General features: G+C 41.1%; 1 pseudogene; it reads right to left on the bottom strand.

Moving 5' to 3' along the window:
• Window positions 1-11,772: 11,772 nt before the first annotated feature.
• On the bottom strand, window positions 11,773-15,382 carry LOC123771839 (uncharacterized; annotated as a pseudogene).
• Window positions 15,383-16,064: the final 682 nt, after the last annotated feature.

Genomic DNA, 16,064 nt, shown 5'->3' with positions numbered 1-16,064 from the left:
CAGACTAATGACCCAGTTCGCTACACTCGACGACGATGATTCGACAAGTCAGTTGCAATTAGAGGCGAGTTCTTCGAAATTACCTATGGACACAAACCCCCGCCTAAACAATATCTGTCTGGAACATGCAGACGACTCAGTCCTCAGCCAGTTCCAGTTACTTCTTGCCACCACCGTCCGATCTTCTAAGCCCCGACCGTCTTGGGAGACCTGCTGTGGCAGCAACTACACCTTTCTCCGAGTCTGACCTTAGCAGTGGTGTCTCTTCGACATCGGGTTTCTTTTCAGTACAAGCACATCAGGGTCCGGTGCCCCTGGCGACGAAGCAGAAGCTACCGTACCAGGCATCAAAGATTTCACTCCACACTTTGCGCCAATCGCAACAAGTAACTCAGGTGCGCAGAACTCCCACGACCTGTTCTCCCTGGCTGCTTGGGACAAGGCAATACTTCCCCTCGGGTCAGCTAGTCACACCCACTACACGACAGAGGCTCCGAGCGTAAATTTGTATTCAAATATTCATCACTCTCAACACATTGGGACGACACATTCAGACCAGCAAGAATATGATAAACCACCTATCACATTTTCATTTTGGAAAAGGATATCTAGACCAGAAAAACAAGAAGAAATACGAATGTTGAAGTTCTCCCTGCAATAGAATATTCATCAACATATCTGAAGCCCAGTACTCTGAAACCCAAAAGCAACAATCATTTGACATCCGATAGCAGCCTAACAAGACCCACTGAAATATACGAAACTTCCACTTGGGTACAGAACCAGCAAAAACATGACAATTACAAATATGATCACGATTCTGGCAACGATCATTCAAAAGATGACCGTCCAGAGATATACCTCACTACAGCTCTCCCGAAACACGTGAGGAGACAACCAAGCCTCTGGCAGGTCTCATCTGATGACTACCACGACCCCAAGAAAACCACATAATTCAGACCTATACAAGGAATACACAACTTCCCGTCCAGGCCCTGGTCACTACCCCACACACCCTCGGAGCGCTATACTAGCCAGAAGTCGACAAAGAGCAGCACTCTAGCGCAGAATGTGTTTGAGTACAGTGTTTCCCTTGAGAGTGATAAGACACCAGACCGCCTCAGGCAATGATGCCACTCAAGAGGAGAATGTTTCTCTCAACAACTTCCACTCCTCTTCTGGTTCATTCCAGATATACCACAGGTTCCCAGAGCCTCCCCAGGAGAGCCGTCGTCCAACAAACCAGTCTCCCTACCAATCTGACGTCCCTAACAACGACGACCTTCGATTACGATGAGAACGACGCTCTGGACGCGCAGACCTCAACACCCTGCTGAAGCTGGCCAGGCGAGAGTGGAACTCCCTGAAGAGCTCTCACGGGGAACCCCCCAGCAGCTGGGATCATCCTATAAGAAACGCAACAGTGCTGGTGACAGTCATTCCTCTACTAACCATCGTGACGTACAAATTGTAACAACTGAAGAAGGCGCAACGAGGGACAAGAATACAATGATCTCCAGTGATTTACAGTCAAGGAGGGCCAGAAGAAGACATTTCCTCATATTACAGATGGGAAGGAAGAGTGACCAGGACAACAGCACTACACTGCCCATGGAAGTACTGAAACCCTGTGACACTGGCCAGACTTGATCACTTTCTGCAGAAAAACTATTAGCAAATCTGAACACCACGACACCTTCGGATGGACTGGCGGCAGTCGAAGATGTGACTCCTGATGAAGCTGACAGAAACTCTAAGAGTTCTAGAGACATTAGCAAAGCAGACAACAACCTCAAAGATAACGCGCTACTAGAGATCTTTTCCAGAATCAGCACCTGGAAAAACAGACGTCACAGATCAAAGGCTGCTGGAAGTCCTACACAGAAGGACCGAGTACCCGCTGACCACGTTCCACGTGATGGCTTCCAGGGAGCAGTTGACATATCAACAGTAACTGTTGACCAGTCGCTACATCGCTACGAGGTGACCACACCTGTCGAACAACCTGCTACCTGGATAACGTCGCACGATCTGTCCACCTGGAGTTCCGTGACGGATCCAAGTAACAGTTCCCCACAAGAAGGACCTGGGAGGATATATCTCCAGAATCAAGGATCAACTTGGCTCGATGGTGACACTCGGAAGCTCATTCTTGCCCTCCCTCGACCTAGACGATGTTGGATCACAGGAAACTCTCTCCCAATCGCATGTTGTACCAACTGTGGCATTCAGCATTACTACCCGGAGTGAGGGCCCTGGCTCTGTCACCAAGACCAACCTGGGATCATCCAGACCTTGGATCAGAAGTAGCAAGCACAGAGCCAAGGCCTCCACCTCAGTGGCCAGAGAGGAGAATCTTCATCTTCAGGTAGACAAAACGAGCAATGGGCACAACGCCAGGCACAGACAGGAAAGCAGCTGGGGACTTCGAGGGGTTCCTCAGGGCGGCACTGATCTCACCTCAGAGGTAAGAGTTAATGTGACGCCTTCTGCAGCTTATATCTCAGTCACACCTCCGGGAATCTCTTCAGAAAACGCCCATATCCGTACACAATCATTTTCTGACACTACTGAACTTTCTTCAATAAATCCTTCAATTGTAGAAGGGAAGAATGAAGACACGCCTGTCACCGAGGCTGAAAACACTTCGAAACCGTTTGCGACTTCACTCCAGGAACGCCTGACAATCATACCCGACAAAAAACAGATGGAAAATGCAAATAAAAATCCAACTTTTGGCTTCGGTCTGGAAATGAGAGGCCAACCGATACCATCACCTGGAGAGAGGAGCATTCCTCAGAAGCCACCGAGGGCTGCTCCAAGCCACATCATTATTCCAGCAATCACACCTCCGGATTCACGCTCTCCAAATTTCCAGTCATTTATCTGCCAGATCCTCCGAAATACTCAGCACCCAAATCTTGGAGTGCAAGTTCTCCTAGTTCGTTCTCAGACCCAGATATTCCTTCTGCAGTATCCTCTCAAGATTCCACTTCCTACTCATTCCAGTACTCACCCACGCCTCCCAGCTCCTCCAAGTCTTCATACCCGACTCGTTCCACAACACATGTAAGCAAACAAAGCCCTTCTTCCTTCAGATTCAGTACCGAGGTCCATCCAGCACTGCTGACTTCCAGACCAGGGCGTCCTCTGGGTACATCCTAAAAAATCCTGCGAATCTACCTTCTACCGTGGGACCTTCTACCGTGGGACTCACATCCACTCTACAGGATACAATACCAACCACGATCCCTGTCGTGGACATCCTCGAGAACTTGACTTCCCCTCCTAGTGATTCAGTGAGTCCTTATGAGCAAGTTTCTGTGTCGTCATGCAGTGTACCACAGAGCGTGTGCCCTGTGCATGGAAGAAGTGGGCCACCGGTCAGAGTGCCTTGTTCGTATGCCCTGAACGACGACTGCGGGCTCACCATAGCCCGTGCTGCTTGGAACGTTTCGTTCCAGGTAGCGAATCTTAAACAACAAACAGACGACTGCGAGTGAGGTATAAATTGTGAGGTACCACCTCTGGTTCAATAGTAGGGACCCATAGCCTCTGAGAAGGAAAATAAAGAGTATTCAGAAAAGAACTTGTGGATTCTCACTGAATACTTTAATATTTTCTTCTCCTACTACCCCCATTCTTTTGTATATATACATTTATAGTCTTTTTTTCACTGTCCTGTGTGGCAGTGAATACGAGCAGCACCTCACTGTAATATGATCTAGTTTAATTACTTATATATATATATATATATATATATATATATATATATATATATATATATATATATAATATATGACAATGTCAGACCACGGAGGAAAATTGAAACAGGAATTTCCTTAAGTACTTTCGTATATTAATACATCTTCAGAAGGAGTGAAGATCTCCTTCTGAAGATGTATTAATATACGAAAGTACTTAAGGAAATTCCTGTTTCATTTTTCCTCCGTGGTCTGACAATATATACGTAATATATATATATATATATATATATATAATATATATATATATATATATATATATATATATATATATATATATATATATTATATATATATATATAATATATATATATATATATATATATATATATATATATATATATTATATATTATATATATATAATATATAATATATATATATATATATATATATATATATATATATATATATATAATTAAAACAAGGGGCATTAATCATAACTGCAATACATGCAATCAAGGGAGGTGAAACCCTCGATACAAACTGCAAAATACGATTTTGTACTAGGAGCCGCGTCAAATTTCGACCGTATGCCTTCAAACTCAATCTCACAGTACACAACATGTGTTAATGTGTGCAATTCTTGAACATATAAAAATACAACTTATCATTTTCCTTGTTAAAAAGCACATTACACTTTTAAACAATCGTCAAAAGGTTCCATCCCCCATATATGAATTATAGATCATAAGTAATATTTGATTAGCCTAGTACTAACATGTAAATTATATTGAAAATATATTATAAACTATTTAAATAGTAGTTGTAATTTCTAATCTTATTAGAATTACGATACTCCAAAAACATGCCATTGTTCGATATATTCTTGCATTGCAAGAATTAATAAAATACCTGAAGGAGTTAGGCTGTTCACTTATCTATTGGATGTATCACCTCAGGCTGGTGTCTATTTTGTACCTCGTGAAGGCATTGTTATTTCCTTTCTTTATTTTTACCAACCTCACTGTTTTGTTTTATTGAAAAAAAAACTTGAGTAAAGTGTTTACATAATTGGAACCACCTCTGGTAATGAACAAATCCACAAGGGCCGTGACAAGGATTCGAACCTGCGTCCAGGAGCATCCCAGACACTGCCTTAATCGACTGAGCTACAACAGGGGAAAAGGTAATCACCTCTGGTAATATTGTGGGACCCTTGTAAGTCTACTGATTACACTTAGACCATGATTTAGGCCGTAAAGCACCAGAACACAATTGCTTAATTGAATAATGGAATGATTAAAATGGAAAAACACAAATGGGTCATCATAAAGGTGGAACTATTACACATCGTGGGTGTGCAAGGACCTCTCCTGAGCTCTTATTCACAAAACTCATAAATGGCAATGATAATTAAATGACATTATTAAAAAAAATACTTATAATAAATAAATTTAAATAAATTAAAAAAAAATAAAATAAATTAACTTATATAAGTTAAACAGTGATATAAACTAATTGATATTAAACAGCCTACACAAAAATTTGTTGCATAATAAATTCAAAATTATTCACAACTGCAGTAAAATAAAACTACATAAAACACAAAATCAAAATGTAGGCGAAAAATATTAATTATCAGCTCGGCAATGTTAAGACAGGTACAGCCAATTACGAAAGGATGCTTTGAGTAATGAATAAGTAAGGCCTTAAGAAATGAAAAGTTATCAGTGTGACAAACCTAACGGGAGCCGGTCGGCCGAGTGGACAGCACGCTGGACTTGTGATCCTGTGGTCCTGGGTTCGATCCCAGGCGCCGGCGAGAAAGGGCAGAGTTTCTTTCACCCTATACCTCTGTTACTAACTGACTAACTAACCTTTACTAACTCTGTTACGGGCTGCTTCCTGGGGGTGGAGGCCTGGTCGAGGACCGGGCCGTAGGGACACTAAAGCCCCGAAATCATCTCAAGATACAGGAATAAGCTCCTTTGTATTCATATACTGTATGTTGATACTGTAGCAGAGTTGCCTACGTCCTCGGGGCTCACAACCCCCGAGTTTAATCCCCGGGCAGGACTGAAACAGCTGGGAACGTTTCCTGTCACCTGATGCACCTGTACGTCAAGCAGGGATGCTTTTTCACCCATAGGGTTATGAACCCATGGAACTGCCTACCCGCGGAAGCCATACATGCAGAGACATTTCTTCAATTTAAAATTCAGCTGGGAAAAAGTACTCGGGAATTGGGGGGTATCATAGACCAGCTGCCGGCTTCCTATTCCCGCTGAGGCCACTAGAGAATGGTCGCCCTCAGGTAAGTTAAAGTAACCTCCGCTCACAGGTAAATTCAGGATGAATATGGGAATAAACAATAAACACAGACACATTAGAAAATGGACGAGCAAGTGATAACAGAAAACGGAACAAAGCAGGGCTAACCCTAATATAATAATAATAATAATAATAATAATAATAATAATAATAATAATAATAATAATAATAATAATAATAATAATAATAATAATTTATTTGCAAGAGAGTACAATGGGTTGGTGAGATTACATAAACTTGCATCTATCCCTTTAAGGGAATATAAGAACTTGAAGAGAAAAAATAATAATAAAAATAATAATAATAATAATAATAATAATAATAATAAATAATAATAATATTAAAATGGATCGTTTAGCTGAGAACATAAAGCCTGTGTGTATATATACACTTAGGCTTGTATCAAGTGTCTTCCCTCCCCAGTAAACTACTGACTGTTCCCCGGTTCGTATCCTAGCCAGGGAGGACTGATGACTACGCGCCAGATATTCCTTACCTGTTCACAGATCGTGTGGCAGGTGAAAACTAGTATGAAAGGCCTACCATCATTGTATACCTGGGAGATGATCATTGTATACATGGGAGACGATGATTGTATACATGGAAGACAATCATTGTATACATAGGAGACGATCATTGTATACATGGGAGGACGATCATTGTATACATTTGGACGATGTATACTAGATTACTGTTGTATCTAATATGCATCTAGTATACAAGTATACATCCCATTTGCATACAACAGTATATTATACAGTTGTATGTACAGCCCGTCCTCATAAACCCAGCCGTCCTCATAAACACAGCCGTCCTCATAAACACAGCCCGTCCTCATAAACAGCCCGTCCCCCATCAACACAGCCCGTCCTCATAAACACAGCCCGTCCTCATAAACACAGCCCGTCCTCATCAACACAGCCCGTCCTCATAAACACAGCCCGTCCTCATAAACCCAGCCCGTCCTCGTAAACCCAGCCCATCTTCATAAACCAAGCCCGTCCTCATAAACACAGCCCGTCCTCATAAACACAGCCCGTCCTCATAAACCCAGCCCATCCTCATAAACCAAGCCCGTCCTCATAAACACAGCCCGTCCTCATAAACACAGCCCGTCCTCATAAACCCAGCCCGTCCTCATAAACCCAGCCCATCCTCATAAACCAAGCCCGTCCTCATAAACACAGCCCGTCCTCATAAACACAGCCCGTCCTCATAAACCCAGCCCGTCCTCATAAACCCAGCCCATCCTCATAAACCAAGCCAGTCCTCATAAACACAGCCCGTCCTCATAAACACAGCCCGTCCTCATCAACACAGCCCGTCCTCATAAACCCAGCCCATCCTCATAAACCAAGCCCGTCCTCATAAACACAGCCCGTCCTCATAAACACAGCCCGTCCTCATCAACACAGCCCGTCCTCATAAACACAGCCCGTCCTCATCAACACAGCCCGTCCTCATAAACCCAGCCCGTCCTCATAAACCAAGCCCGTCCTCATAAACACAGCCCGTCCTCATAAACACAGCCCGTCCTCATAAACACAGCCCGTCCTCATAAACCAAGCCCGTCCTCATAAACCAAGCCCGTCCTCATAAACACAGCCCGTCCTCATAAACACAGCCCGTCCTCATCAACACAGCCCGTCCTCATAAACCCAGCCCGTCCTCATAAACACAGCCCGTCCTCATAAACACAGCCCGTCCTCATCAACACAGCCCGTCCTCATAAACCCAGCCAGAGCCTGAGAATGAGTTGACATCCTAGTTTATTCAAAATAACCAAGTACAACCTGTCACTCGCGAATAATAATAATAATAATAATAATAATAATAATAATAATAATAATAATAATAATAATAATAATACAATAATTGTAAAGAATTATTGGAGCCTAAAATTATATACAGGTTCACTAACAGTTGTAAACAAAAGGGATAAACAGAAGAGGCAGAACTAAATTAAATAATATGGGTACTCGCCAGGGTCCAGGTGGTTCTCAATATACGATCTGGGAATAAAATGCAAGTTAGGTTAGGTCAGGATTGAGTTAGGTAAGGCTAGGTTAGGATTGAGTTAGGTTGGGCTAGGATAGGTTAGGATTGAGTTAGGTTGGGCTAGGTTAGGTTAGGATTGAGTTAGGTTGGGCTAGGTTAGGATTGAGTTAGGTTGGGCTAGGATAGGTTAGGTTAGGATTGAGCTAGGTTGGGCTAGAATAGGTTAGGTTAGGATTGAGTTAGGTTGAGCTAGGATAGGTTAGATTAGGTAAGGTTCCATCCTGCTCTTCACAGATGATTTACTCCTCTGCACCGCGTCAATCCGCCGACTAACGTCCACAGATATACCCACACATACCTTAATAATGTTCATGCCCAGGTGACACTGGCCATGGCGGCACGATGCTCCGTATTTTCCGCGACACAAATCTCTGGAAGATGTACAATGGCGCACCTCACTATAGCAACACAAGATTGGGTCGAGGCTCAGTGGCGCCGCCGTCGGCCGCCTGGGGAACTATAGCGTGTATAATGAGTAGGGTCTAACACCTGAGAAAGTTGGACCGGCTCTGTGTCATCAGTATTTCCTTTTAAGATACTTACGCCAACCTAATCTAACTTTAAATAATCTTAAAATTAATCTATCTTAATTCAAGTATATCAAGGCTAAGTAAATGAAGATTATAAATAACATTTTTGGATTTATGTCTTGCGCGCACAAGTGTGTGACGTCACTATGACGTCATAGGTTTAATTCGGGCACAGGTTTTGGATTCGACTGGGAATATTATTGTTCACCTCATACTCATCCTGTGAGTGATAGTTTATTGTTCACCTCATACTCATCCTGTGAGTGATAGTTTATTGTTCACCTTATACTCATCCTGTGAGTGATAGTTTATTGTCCACCTCATACTCATCCTGTGAGTGATAGTTTATTGTCCACCTCATACTCATCCTATGAGTGATAGTTTACTGATACCCGATACTCATCCTGCGAGCTGTAGCGCAATATTATTACATATTTTAGGCAAGTCCCTCTGCTCACCTGTCAGTAAACGGGAGCAAATCGACTGTTGTGGGGTTGCATCTCGATAGAGGGTATAGGTACCTCGATAAGCAAAACAGTCAAACAAAGCAACACCAGCCAATCAACTCCCTGAACACCCTACTTTTTTGTTTACGCTTATCGATGCCAACGTAAAAAATTGCGGTGATTTAGGTAAATTAAACACACCGCAATTCTGACGTTTGAAGGGACAAATGGTTATCTCCTAAAGTAGATTATGTAGGTAGCCTAGGTTTTGACGATTTTATTTTTTATTTAGGCAAAACCGCTGTATATTTTTACGGGGGGGGAGGGAAAGTGCTCCCAAAGGGCTCCCAGAGCACTGCCACACTAGTGCGTATCATCATAGGCTGATTAAATACATAAGTAAACTGGCATCCTAGAAAATAATCATGCCAGAGAACGTAGAGGCAGCCCTGGCAGGACCAGTGAGAGACGCTCTCACAAGCGACACGGAGAACTACAGTTGAAGTTCATTTACGTGTCGTAATCAACGTTATTTCTAGGTTTACACTCGAGAGGTAAACTCGAGCAGAACATTTGATCAGAGGCAACACAGGACATGCTAATATAATACCATGTTAAATGTAGTCATGTTTATCCTAATTTTGAGTGCTAATTTCTAAAAACTCATCAGTAAACCTATATTTTTTTTTAAATTTCATTACGTAATAAATTTATTATACATATACTACACACACACACGGATTATTATACATACAATACACACCCAGCCCGGCCTCACAAACAATCGAGTCATGTCAATTACTTTTGGTAAATAAATTTACCAGTACTGCTTAGTGCTTAAAAAGGAAACAAACATCCATATTCATTTTCATGTACTGGTGTTCTTTAATTATCTAAATAGTTTATATTTGCAGTCTTCGCCCAAGAAAATCAATTCGACTACAATCAGGGCATATTGTACGAAGTATGGTTCACCAGTCTTTCTTTTTTGACAAGGCAGGACAGTGTACGAGCCTACTCAGCCCATCCTCCTCTTTTGGTAGTATTTATAGTAACAATGAGGACCGTAGTACATATACCGAGAGTCAACGCAATTAGAAATTTGTACTACCGAATATTGGACAAACCGGAAAGGATTTTCTACTTATGTTGCTAAACTAAACTAACGTAACCTAACCTTCCTAGACCTAATTCACTTGATGTTTATGTCCCTCGACTGAATGGAGCTCTAACTTAGCCCTAATTTATCAGCCTCCTTATTGTCTCAGTCCGGCGACTCTGATTGGCTCCCAATTCCCGCCACCGGTCGCGCGACTCTGATTGGCTCTTATTTCCCGCCACGGATCGTGCGACTCTGGACCCAAAATACTCAACTGTTGTCGGTCTCGTTTTCTTTGTGCAACAGTTTAACACATTTTACTTTTAAATGACAATTTTAATCTTAACTTGATGGGTCAAATAACACGTCCTGATACCTTTCCGTAACAGTTATGTATTTAACTTATTGTTGGTTTAAGCCCAACAGCCGACCCTTCGCTACTTGTCCACGTTTGCCTGACTGACAGAACGTGAAAAAGTTCGAACACGTTAATGTAAGTAACATTTTTAAAAAATAGCAAATAAAATATATTACATTTACTATCAACTTCAATGGAAAGTATGAAAATAATTATAGTAAATTATACAAGTGTTTTACATCGACATGCAAAACATCAGTTAGATAGCATATAAAGCGTCGTATGACCTTACAATTCGAACTCTTCTGGAATTTTTGATGAAGCAAATGACATGACTCGTTGCTTTTTTTTACATTCTTAACAGTAGTTTCTAGATTATGATCATTCTGAAGTACAGCACAATGCTCTACGATCTCAACTCACAATCAAAGGACTCTGGTACAATTCTCAGGCAAGATAGAAACGGTTTGGTTCCTCCTGGCTAGCCAGAGCAGTCAACCAGAACGGCCAGGCCGGCTAGACCAACCAGCCAGGAGGCCTGGCCGGCAGACCATAAAAAGACGTAATTTAAAACTCCAAATATGCGCAAACACCCTGAATTACGCCAAGAAAAACAAATAACGGTCAAAGTCATGTTTCCAAAAAGGCATCGTATTTTTCAACTTGCAGGTCATTTTGACAAAACATGACAAATCTCCGTTTTCCCTTATTTGTATATATTTCCCGTATAAGAAGACGTAGTTTAAAACTACAAATATATAATATTTTGCACGAATATAGTTATGTTACTTTGCGGTGTTTCTTTAACTTCTCACTTGGTGTTCCTGACATTGTGAGTGTAGCAGGAATATAGTGTTCCCACAACATTTTTTGCTCTGTATGAGGCTGGTGCATGTAGTATTGGTGCTTATGAATACTTCACTAGATAATGTGACCGTATACATACAGTGTTATAGTGCGAATTAATGTAATACTGAGTAGAATTAGTACAATGGTGTATCAGTTACCACGTACTTGCGACTAAGTCCAGCAGGGCTCGGTTCCTTGTCGGCAAGATCCAGTGTAAACTGTAATATTTTGCCGACAAGAACCCAGTAATAAGTGTTACATTATATGTCCTAATTAAACAAATATAACAATGCAAGAAGTCAACATTCAAAATGAGTATTAGCGACACGAATCAGGGGGGTAAACTAAAGCATATAATAATGATATCAACGTGAATTGTAAATGAAAACAAAAGGCTGACTGTGACATGCAGTATATAATTAAGCAGCTGAACCATTATTGAGCAACTGAACCACAGGCCGCAGCTCCCTGATACATAAAGATTATATTATTCTCATATCCGACTGGCCATTCGTGAAATTGGGTGCTGGAATTCGATTTTAAAATCGAATTCCAGCAGAGTATGATTCACCTCGTTAGAATGATTTCTAATATCTGAGAATGCTTACTTGGATAGTGGAAAGTATCGTATATATTATAAATATTCCAGCTGTAATGCTGACACGGTGGAAGTTCCATTTGGAACTTTGAGATTAGGATACTGGAGCACAGGGGAATATCGTTTATGACTGGTTTACCACTATCCAAGCCAGCATTCAGCATATTTAATATTCTTGTTATAGAAAAAATGCATAAAGATAGCCTAGTCTAATTTAACTCGTAATGATTATTTGTAAAATGTTGGCAAAACTTTTTCGGTACCAGCAAAGCTTTCTTTATCCGAGTGGAACTTTGCGGTACAGCTTACCGAAAGCTGTAAGTCAGATGAATCGCCACATATGTATTAAGGTATATATATATATATTGAACAAACACTTATCTTTAAATCTGAACTAACTTTGGATCTAGTTAACTGTTGCCGGATGACATAGTCTGTGATACTTTGGTTTGGTGTTCATCTTGAAGCCTATAGACCCGTGGAGGGTTATTAAGGGTATACTGAGATATACTTGCATACCTCAGTTGCGAGCATAGTTCAGGACTAAGGTAAACTCTAGTGTATGTACACCGAGGAGCGGAATACACCTTTGGGAATTTAAGTTTGCATGCTTATTTCTTTGCAATCACTAATTTACACTACAATCAACCACTGTACGCTAATATCGGCCAGTGGCGTTTATCCCGGTGTAGATTGGGTTCGAACACCTTCGTCTCCTCGTCCCAGATGGACTTGTGTAAACAAATGCCTCGACGTTTCCACATACGTTCAGGGACGCGCAATCGTTTGAAGGACGTCGCTGCCTCGCCTGACGAAGATATAGTCGGGAATATAATTGCAGAACATATCAAAAAGGTAATACCCTCGAGCCTCCATAAAGGCGATAAATTCAGGGTCTTCTAACCACGAGACTTGCTGGAAGGAACCACCTGACGTAGTGTTGTAGGTGTCGGAGGAAGGTACAGAAGTATTCCAGTGAGAACTGAGGAGGTCTGAGTGCGCGGCGTTGAGTTCCTCGAGGGGCTGACGTGCTCTATGGCCCATACGTCGACAGTGATCTGGTCGAAGGGAAAGGAGCGGAGGACGCTCATTTCAACGCCCTCAACGTCGAGGCTGAAGAAGTGTACACGCGTTATGTTGAGCACCAGGAAGAAGGTGAGGGCGGGGAAACACTGGGCGTTATGGTACGTCTTGTAGCCTGGTCCCTCTCCGGCGGCGGCCGGCTTCTGCACATGATAATGATATTGCTATTACAAATAACAAAATGCTAATAATATTAATAATAATTTTAGTAATAATATTAACAAGAGTACTACTACTACTACTACTAATATATATATATATATATATATATATATATATATATATATATATATATATATATATATAATATATATATATATATATATATATATATATATATATATTATATATATATATATATATATATATATATATATATATATATATATATATATAATTATGTATATATATATATATTATATATATATATATATAAACTGGAACTTTAGGCCTTCCCATGGGGTACCATTTTGGCATGTAGGTGATCCATGCCAATGCCAAATGTTATTGTTATTTGTTTGTTATGCAAAGTTTTACATATGAACCTTAACATTTTAACCCGGACCGGTTCACACTATGTGGTATTGTTATCCCAAGTATTTGTAATCTACATGGCAATTTCTTGGTGTTGGGCAGCATAAATCGGTACTATCGTATCCAGGGGAAGGTTCACTTACCTCTTCTATCCTGGCTGCTCCTCGGTCGGTCCACTCAGAGGATAGTCCCAATCTTCTGAAGGAGGTGAGTATTGCTGTGTGAGGATAGTCGTTGGTGGCTAGACAAGCCGGTGACGACCACGCTCGCCTGTGCTTCTTCCTGAGAGCGGCATAACTATCCGCCTCAGCCTCCACCAGCAGCCCCGTCCACCTTCGCCACCGCTCTAGCCAAAGAGTGTTGGATAGGTACTCCCCATCCAAAGCTCCTGCCTCTACGAAGAACCCGGCATCTTCTCCTTCACTAAAACAGATCCCTCGTGACACTATCAATGAAGGCCCAAGAAGGGTATATAATCTTATATCGTTTGTAGAGGTTGTCTTTGGTCCCGGCGTCCTCTTTGAGGTCGTAAGGAAGACCGTCCGGAGGATGTAAGTACTGCGCCCTCAGTAGCTCCAGCAGGTCTGGGTCGTCAGCCTTCAGGGGTCCCTCGGCACGCATCGCGATCTGGAAACACATTATGGGAGTTGTTTTCGCTCTGCGTCAAAGGAAACCAGAGTTTGTCTAAATATAAACATTTTTGTACTAAAGACAATAGTCGACTTCGTACTATTGAAATTTGGAAAACTATAAACATTTAATTCACTTTGATTTGAATCATAGTGGTCTTTTTTTGTAATAAAAGTTTATTGTATAGACAACTTTAAATGGGCAGATTTCTACTGGACATGGGTTTAAAATTATCTATGCAAGTTGGGGACATTGTTACGGTAGTGTAATGAACAGGGATTATTGATATGTATTGTGTTTGTGGGTAGGCCTAAATGCTTAGATTGAGGATGAATGTGTGTGCGTGTGTTTGTTTTTCGTGGGTATTTACTATCTGTGCCTGCAGGCTCGCGCTATTAGCTCTTGGACCCCACCTTTCTAACAGTTGGTCTAATTTACAGATTCCTGATGTGTTATCCCCTATTATATCTACTACGTATATTTCTCTCTCTCACACACACACACACATACATACACACACACACACACACACACACACACACACACACACACACACACACACACACACACACACACACACACACACACACACACACACACACACACACATACACATACATACACACACACACACACACACACACACACACACACACACACACACACACACACACACACACACAGGAAGCAGCCCGTAACATCTGTCTAACCCCCAAGTACCTATTTACTGCTAGGTAACAGGTGCATCAGGGTGAAAGAAACTCTGCCCATTAATCTCTGCTAGCACCGGAAATCGAACCAGGGCCACAGGATTACGAGTCCCGCGAGTTGTCCACTCAGCTACCAGACCCAATTGTGTATGTGTTTATTTCATGTCTGTTTATTGCGTGATTGTGAGTGTCATTGTATATGTTCATGTATGCCTATAAGAGATATTGTTCAAAATCAAATCAGCCATAACTGATAACATGATAAAATCTATTCACGAAAGCGACACTCGGACAATGAAGCCGCCACAATAACCAGGAAACTATACATTACCCACGCCAAGCTGTTTTCGTCCTTGGCGCGTCCTGCCGGAAGACCCAGATTTATGTAGCTGTTCCAGCCTGCCCTCTGGTGGCGTTCCACGTCACCACGCATCAGCTGACTGACCAGCTGACTCTGTCAACAAAGACAATATTTACTCACTGATCGATACATCAATAGTTTATTATAGCAGGATACTTGGTTGGGCTTAATTAAGGTCTATTCAACCTCTCGAGGGTTATTAAGGTCACTACAGTAGCTTACTAACCAACCAACAACTGGTTATACTAACCAGTATACGTTACTCATGAACATAGGCCGTGACTAAAGTAAACTCAGTATATATACACTAAGAATCGGAGTATACCTCTCGGTGTGTATATACTGTACAAATATTGAACCTCTCATGATTATTTTTTAGTCTAGGGCTGCTTCTTAAGTTCGGGTGTATTTAAGTATGTTAATATACATATGAAAATCAATTGATTGTACACTTTTGTCGTTAGATTTTTAAGGTAGATCATTAGTTAGATTTTGAGTTAGATTCTGATGTATATATTTCAGTTAAATGTTAGCACTTATTCAGATGAATTTTAAGAGAACATTCAAGCTTCAAAGATCAATTTTATAATGTACTCTTTAGTTTAATTCTGTTATTATAAAATTTTAAAATATATTATACATATTTGTGTGTAATTCAGACAAACGTGCACATTACATATCAGTTTTTAATTAAATTTCTTTGCAACTTGGATATTAGTATATAAATTTAATTATTACAACTTGTAACAAATAATATATATATACTTACATA

The sequence above is a fragment of the Procambarus clarkii genome, chromosome 75 (assembly GCF_040958095.1).
Source record: "Procambarus clarkii isolate CNS0578487 chromosome 75, FALCON_Pclarkii_2.0, whole genome shotgun sequence".
Taxonomy (NCBI): Eukaryota; Metazoa; Arthropoda; class Malacostraca; order Decapoda; family Cambaridae; genus Procambarus; species Procambarus clarkii.
The sequence above is the reverse complement of the archived record's forward strand: the minus strand, read 5'-3'. Positions and strand labels throughout refer to the sequence as shown.